Raw genomic sequence first — 8,344 nt, 5'->3', positions numbered from 1 at the left:
CAATGAAGGTTGAAGAAGCATTGGAAGATCCGGATTGGATAAACGCTATGCATGAAGAGCTACATAATTTTGAGAGAAACCAAGTTTGGACATTGGTTGAGAAGCCCGACAACAACCACAACATCATTGGTACCAAATGGGTGTTTCGCAACAAGCAAGATGAAGATGGACAAGTGGTTCGCAACAAAGCACGTCTCGTCGCCCAAGGGTACACACAAGTCGAAGGTATGGACTATGGTGAGACGTATGCCCCCGTTGCTAGACTTGAGTCCATTCGCATCTTACTTGCTTATGCTAATCACCATGATATCACCTTGTACCAAATGGACATTAAAAGTGCTTTTTCTAAATGGTGAAATAGAGGAGGAAGTTTATGTCAAACAATCTCCCGGCTTTGTCAATCCTAAGAAACCAAATCATGTTTACAAACTTCACAAAGCTCTTTATGGTCTTAAACAAGCTCCTAGAGCATGGTATAAATGCTTGACCAAGTTCCTTACTACAAGTGGTTTTGAAATTGGTAAAATTGATTCTACTCTTTTTTACTAAAAGGGTTAATGGAGAACTATTTGTATGCCAAATTTATGTTGATGATATCATATTTGGTTCAACTAACCCTCTCTTTAGTGAAAAGTTTGGAAAGCTAATGTCAGAGAAGTTTTAGATGTCTATGATGAGTGAACTCAAATTCTTTCTCGAGTTGCAAATCAAGCAAACTAAGGAAGGTACATTTGTCTCTCAAACAAAGTACACCAAGGACTTATTCAAGAAGTTCAATATGCAAGAATGCAAAGGTATGTCTACACCCATGCCTACTAGTGGACATAATGATTTGACCAAAGATGGTGAACCTGTTGATCAAAAGGTTTATCGCTCTATGATTGGTTCATTGTTATACCTATGTGCTTCACGTCCAGATATTATGCTAAGTGTCTGCATGTGTGCACGATATCAAGCTGCTCCTAAAGATTGTCATCTTAAGGCTGTGAAAAGGATAGTGAGATATTTAATCCATACACCAAATTTTGGCATTTGGTATCCCAAGAGGTCTTCTTTTGATCTTGTTGGCTATTCTGACTCGGATTATGCCGGAGACAAGGTTGATAGAAAGTCCACTTCGGGTACTTGTCAATTTCTTGGCAGATCTCTTGTGTCTTGGTCTTCCAAGAAACAAAACTCGGTATCCTTATCCACTTCCGAAGTGGAATACATTACCGCTGGTTCATGTTGCGCTCAATTACTTTGGATGACCCAAACTCTTAAAGATTATGGGATTTATGTGAAACATGTTCCACTGCTTTGTGACAATGAAAGTGCTATCAAAATTGGTCATAATCCTGTACAACATTCTCGAACTAAGCATATTGAAGTTCGTCATCATTTCATTCGAGATCATGTTGCTAAGGGTGACATCAATCTTAAGCATGTTCGCACCGACAAGCAATTAGCGGATATATTTACTAAACCACTTGATGAGAAAGTGTTTTGCAGGTTGAGAGGAGAATTGAACATCATTTATGCTTCGAACTTGGAGTAGAAACTCCATTGGATACATGCAAGACATGAGCTTATGACTAATCCATGATATATCTCTTATGATAACTATCTTATGTCTTGGATATATTTGCACCTTGCATGTTGTCTAACCCATGTAGGTGCTTGGTTGAATCTAATTCCATGAGATTGCGACTCACTCATATCTTGAGCAATCTCTACATCACCAAGACTCTACGCAATAGTGGTTGAAGACAGGGAAGCACAAAACCACTCAAACATATCCTTTGACAAATTCTATGTTAAGCTTCATGATTGTCATTTTTGGATACACAAGTGCTCTTCCTTGCAAGAACTAACCCATGTAGGTAGATGAACTCAAACTCCAAGTGGTGCTCCCAACTCTTGATGAACCCTAGAAGTCTAGCCTGTATGACTATGGTAATGAGTATCTCCCTCTCTGGACTAAGCCCTCTGGTTTATATAGACACCAGGAGGATCTAGGGTTACATAAGGTCGGTTACAAAGAAAGGAATCCACATATTTGATTGCCAAGCTTTCCCTCCACGCCAAGGAGAGTCTCATCCAGACACGGGTGCAGTCTTCGGTCTTCGTATCTTCACAACCCATTAGTTCGGCCCATGGCTAACAGGCCGGACGCCCGAGGACCCCTTAGTCCAGGACTCCCTCAGCCTCCTCGTTGATTTCTTGACGTCCACTCCAAGTCCCATGGATCATGTTTGTTTCAAAAATAACTCTCTCGAAGGTTTCATTCCGTTTGGATTCCATTTGATATTCATTTTCTACGAAACACTGAAATAGGCAAAAAAAATAGCAATTTGCACTCGGCCTTGGGTTAGTAGGTTAGTCCCAAAAATAATATAAGAGTGTATAAATAAGCCCATTAAACATCCAAAATGGATAATATAATAGCATGGAACAATCAAATATTATAGATACGTTGGAGACGTATCAAGCATCCCCAAGCTTAATTCCTGCTCGTCCCGGAGTAGGTAAATGATAAAAATAGAATTTTTGTTGTGGAATGCTACCTAGCATAATTCTCAGTGTAATTTTCTTTATTGTGGCATGAATGTTCAGATCCGAGAGATTCAAGACAAAAGTTTAATATTGACATAAAAATAATAATACTTCAAGCATACTAACTAAGCAATCATGTCTTCTCAAAATAACATGGCAAAAGAAAGTTCATCCCTACAAAATCATATAGTTTGATCATGCTCCATTTTCGTCACACAAGAATGCTATCATCATGCACAACACCGATGACAAGCCAAGCAATTGTTTCATACTTCGGTAATCTCAAACTTTTTTCAACTTTCACGCAATACATGAGCGTGAGCCATGGATATAGCACTATGGGTGGAATAGAACAATGATAGGGGGTTATGTGGAGAAGACAAAAAAGGAGAAAGTCTCACATCGACGCGGCTAATCAACGGGCTAGGGAGATGCCCATCAATTGATGTCAATGCAAGGAGTAGGGATTGCCATGCGATGGATGCACTAGAGCTATAAATGTATGAAAGCTCAACAAAAGAAACTAGGTGTGCATCCAACTTGCTTGCTCATGAAGACCTAGGGAATTTGAGGAAGCCCATTGTTGGAATATACAAGCCAAGTTCTATAATGAAAAATTCCCACTAATATATGAAAGTGACAAAACAAGAAACTCTCTATCATAAAGATCACGGTTTACTTTGAAGAACAAGTGTGGAAAAAAAGGATAGTAGCATTCCCCTTTTTTCTTTTTTTCTTTTTTTCTTTTTTTGGGCCCCTTTTTTTATTTGGCCTTTCTCTTTTTTATTTGGGACAATTCTCTATTAATGATGATGATCACACTTCTATTTATTTACAACTCAATGATTACAACTCGATACTAGAACAAAATATGACTCTATATGAATGCCTCCGGCGGTGTACCGGGAAGTGCAATGAATCAAGAGTGACATGTATGATAAATTATGCATGGTGGCTTTGCCACAAATACGATGTCTACTACATGATCATACAAGGTGTGGGGACCCCGACTCATAAGTCGTGATCATCGAATGCACGTGTACAGTGATCCCAGAGATCAATGCTCACTGAACACACAGAAGCTGAATAACAAGAGTCTTACATCCATACATACAGTCTTACATAAATTATGACCGTTATGGTCGAGCCTCGAGTATAACTTCGCAGCGGAAATCTTCGTCGATAACTTGGACCCATGCCATCTGCCTTAACCCTACAGGCATTCTGACTGGGAAGCGTCCTAGCTCGCATGTTCGTCACCGAAGTATTCTTCATCATATCTTGTTTTTCCTGCCTGGCCAATAAAATAACTAGTGGCAAGCCAATGAGTACTTTGAATGAACTCGCAAGCAACCCATGTTTTGGCTCAAGATACATCAATGCATGATATAGGTAGATTTTTGCAGAAAGCTAGTTTTGAGTGCAATGCCATGTTCAACAACTTGTAAGACATGCATCAGGAGAATTCAAGTAACCATAGGGACGGTTACAGATATCAACATAAATAGAGTGGGCACCAACCCAATTCAATCATGTCAAGTCCTTTGACTTGACCCAAGTAGTTCTTCCCACTTATCCAAACACATACACTGGTTTGTGAACATGTGGGCGTAGTTTAAGCAGCACCTCCCAACTGTCCTTGACCGTGGACATGGCTATTCGAATAGTTTTACACTCTGCAGAGGTTGCACACTTTACCCACAAGATCCTGGGGAGCTTCCGTGTCATCCACGACCCGCGGTACCTCAAGTACCCGGGGTAAGCACCCGATCACTATCTTTCCCTAGACGACACTAACATGGAGTCCACTCGATTGGTAGTAACCCCCGTGCCCAACATTTCACAACTTTAAAAAAAATGGTGGAGCCTTGCTCCCATATTCATCACATACCACTGGCACGGGGTACCAACGGTGTGTCCGGTGCCCCATAAAAATGTTCTTGGCCGCCCTACCTGGCTCGACCCCGTCCCGAGAGAGCGCACCAACAACTCTCCCGTCACTAGTAATGCGGGCTCCAGGCTAGTATCGGCCTAGGTAATCAATAATGCCCTTTCCCATACAAGGGTAGAGTGGTTGCGCATGTAAGGTTGGGACAGTCGACAAATCTTAAATCTAATCCATTTTTTGAAAACAACACACACACTTGCCTCGGTATACCACTTCGTCATCAAGTGGTTACCCATCTCATTATCTCCCTCAGGCATAAGTGGCACCCGACGGGTTTTTTGAAAACTCTTTTGAAAATACCTTGTCTCCATCACCATGCACATTCCCGTCTTTTTTTGCGTAGCAACTACTTTAGCATCCTATCTACTCCCACCGGCATAACCCTCATAAGAAGGCAGGGTCATGCGCAATGCAAGTATCAACAAGGAGGAAATGGAGGCAACCCACCAAAGTGGCTACCATCTCATCATGATTCCGATGCAACAATAATAAAGTGCTATATGAAATGCATAAAAAGGGTTTCATAGACATGGTCAAAGGGCTGCTTGCCTGTTTTAACAAAGTCTTCGAGGTCTTCAAATATCTCTGGTCCAACTCCAAGCATTTCGTCTACTTCGTCAACTATCGTCGAAAGCATCCATAATAAGCAACACCACAAGGCAGGAAATGAAAGTGCTCTAAAAATATTGATTTCACTTTTCTAGGGCATCTCTGGTTATATGAAAATTAACCAGAGTGGTTTCATTGGAATTTGGTTAGTGGATATTTCTAAACATTTTGATATGACAGAATACAGGGGTTTATGGATTTGCAAGAAGTGTACAGAAACATATTTTTGAAAAATGAGCAAAGGCACCCATTTAACAAAGGATGATTTTAGAAGAATCTATGAGTTGGTTTCACTGGATGTGGAGTTCAATTGAATTTCCTATGAATTTGCAAAGTTGACAAATATGAAGAAATGGCTCATTATTTTATGTGGTGCAGAAAGTATTAACAAAAATGTTCATAAACTAAGTTATGAACTTAGAAACATCTAGGAATTTGAATCATGGCATTTGGATCAAATTTGAGATCTCTATGATTTTCTAAAGTTCATCACAGAAATAGAAAATGGGTTTTTAATAAATATTTCTGAAGAGAAACTTTTTGGAAAAATGTGCAAATAGCACCATGTTATAGATCATGATTTGTGGATCCCCTAGAAATTTGAATCATCAAATTTGGACTTTATTTGATTTGTTTGTGGATTTTAGAAGCTTGCCAGAAAAAGAAAAAGAAAAAGGGCTTAACCTTATAATATGCATCGGGCGAGGCTTAGCACCAGAACCCACTGGGCCGGCCCAGCTGCTCGGCTGCACACACGCAGGCTGCCACGTCAAAGGCGGTTTTCGGAAGTACGCCAACGCGCGGGGCAGGCGGAAACAAGTGAAGCCGCTTCCACTTAAACGGGCGGGCCCGCCCACAGGGTCGCTGATGCGCGGGACCCGGCGGCAGGTCGCCCTCCACCTCTGCGCGGCGTGACGAGAAACAGAGGAGGCGAGGCTAAACGGCGCTGGCGCTCTCCCCGGCGGCACCGACCATCTCCGTGGGCGCCCGACACACCGGCGTGCTCGGGAGAGTGTGACGTATTCTCCGAGGTACTCCACGGGCGCGGGGGGCGGTCTAAGGTGAGCGCCCCGTCGTCCATGGCAGAGGAGGCCGATGGCGAGATTCAGCATGGCAAGGCAGACGCGGGGAGGAGGAGCTGGAGCTAGGGGTGAGTCAGTGGTGGTGATGATAGGGCGCTGGAGTGGCTAGGTGGGAGAGAGAGTGGCTGAGGCTCCCGGATTTTGGCAGAGGCCGACGGCTTGGCTCCGGCCTTGGAGAAGGATGGAGGGCACAAGGAGGAGGGGATGGAGCACGGGGGAAGTTGGCGGTGGTGATGAGAGGGTGCGGGTGTGTTCATGGGGACGAGAGAGGGGTCGAGGCCCATGAATTTAAGCGGTGGCCGGCGGCTCGGCTCCGGCCGTGGACGGGGTTGGAAGGCGCGAGGAGGGGAGTGGGTTGGTCCAAGGGATGCACGGGAGGGTGAGAGGGCCAAAGGAGTAGAGAGGGGGCTCGGGGGTGGCCTTAAGTAGCTGACCAGCGGCTCACCGTGGATGCGGCGCACGGGTGGCCGCGGCAACGGCTCGAGAGGCCAAGAGAGATGGCGAGGGGCTGTCTACGGCGTCTGTGGGAGTTGAGTGGGGCGCCAGGAAGAGAGAGGAGGAGCGGGGCAAGGCTCTGGTGCTCGCGCGTGCGAGGCCATGCATTGGCCGACCCGGGCGGCTCTGGGCACGTGCCGCAGGAGGTGAGAGAGAGGGAGAGACGAGGGGGCCTGCACGGTGGCGTGTTGCGGACGTCGAGGCACCTCAACTGGCGCAAGGGGGAGGCTCGAGGTGGTCGGGGGACGCGGCATCAACAGTCGCCTGCTCTGCCTCGCGCTCCAGCACGCGTCTTTGGCTGACATCCGCGGCTTTTCCGCACGCACTCGCGTGTCCACTTGTGTCTGGAAGCCGCAGGGGAGAGTAAACAATGGGAAAGTGGCATTAGATGCTCTGGAACTTGCTAGGAGTGGGAGAGAGATGAGAAAGGGAGGGGAAAGTGGCTGTCCAGAGAGGAAAATTGGGTCTCTGCCCCCCTTAATCATTAATCCTTGGGCAGCCAAGCATGAAGGAGGTAGAGGAGGAGAAGATGAGGCTGTGGGAAAAAGTTGAGCTCATGGAGATTCGTGGAAATTGCCAAAACATGCATTTTAAATTTCTGCCAGAAGGTGTTTGATGGTGTTTTGGGAAAGCAGATGATTTCCATTTGCCATGAGACTCCACAGGGTGAAATGTGACATATAATTAGGGCCTTCCACCAATTTTGAGCTCATTTGGGCAAAGTTGCCAATGCAAGTTTTGTAAACCCTAGAAATTAGCAGAAATGGACTTTTCAAGATTTAGTCATGCAAATCTATTCTCCTTGATGCACCACTTAGTGTAGTGTCATCATTTGAGGCTCTGAACATGTCCACAAAAGTTGAGATCAAAAGGACACACTTGGCAATGTAGAGTTGTTCAAACTTGGATCTGGACAGAGAGGGTTTTGGGGCACTTTTGTGAACCATAGTTATTTTGATTGATATGAAACTTTGCAAGATCATCACATTATGAATATGTGACTTGCTAGAATTTTCCTGGATTTATTTGAAAATATTTCTTATAGAAATATTTCAAATATTTGAAATGAGCTGAAATGGTTCTGGAGGGTTTTGTCCAATATTTTGATCATGACCATGTGTTTAAACTCATATATATGGACAATATATGTCCACTAAGCTTCCCTGATTTTTCTCAAATATTTTTGAAGCGTTAAAATAATTTTAACCTATTAAAGACCATTTCTGGCCTAAAGAAAAAGCCTTTAAATAAAATAGGAAAACAACTTTCAAAATTATATTTTTTGTGGTTTCTGGGTGTCCTATATCTAATAGGAGTCAAATATATTTTTGGAAAGATTTTTACTTCCCTTAATTAAGTACTTGCAGTGCAAACCTCAATTCAGGGGTTTTTGGAAAACTATTTTTTGAAAATACTATTTGGCCAAATTATATTTGTAAGAAAATACTATATTGTTCTATACACATGGTATGATCATTGGGAAAAGGTTTTGGATCAAGGAGAAGGAGTATAAGAGTTGGAGGATTTATTTGATTTTTAGAGCACTTGCAAACAACAGTCAAACATTCGATCAAAGCTAAGACCAAACACTCAAAAGTTTTTGTCAAACCACATTTTATCATGATTTATTAGCTTAAGTGTTGTGGCATGAAAATCAGGGTGTGACAGGCCTACC

General features: G+C 43.4%; 1 pseudogene; it reads right to left on the bottom strand.

Annotated features, from left to right (window-relative positions):
- Window positions 1-6,236: 6,236 nt before the first annotated feature.
- LOC147970801 (uncharacterized) lies at window positions 6,237-7,029 on the bottom strand (annotated as a pseudogene).
- Between the last annotated feature and the right edge of the window lie 1,315 nt (window positions 7,030-8,344).

This window comes from Triticum urartu, chromosome 5A (assembly GCF_056163025.1).
Source record: "Triticum urartu cultivar PI428250 chromosome 5A, HENAU_Tu73, whole genome shotgun sequence".
Taxonomy (NCBI): domain Eukaryota; kingdom Viridiplantae; phylum Streptophyta; class Magnoliopsida; order Poales; family Poaceae; genus Triticum; species Triticum urartu.
The sequence above is the reverse complement of the archived record's forward strand: the minus strand, read 5'-3'. Positions and strand labels throughout refer to the sequence as shown.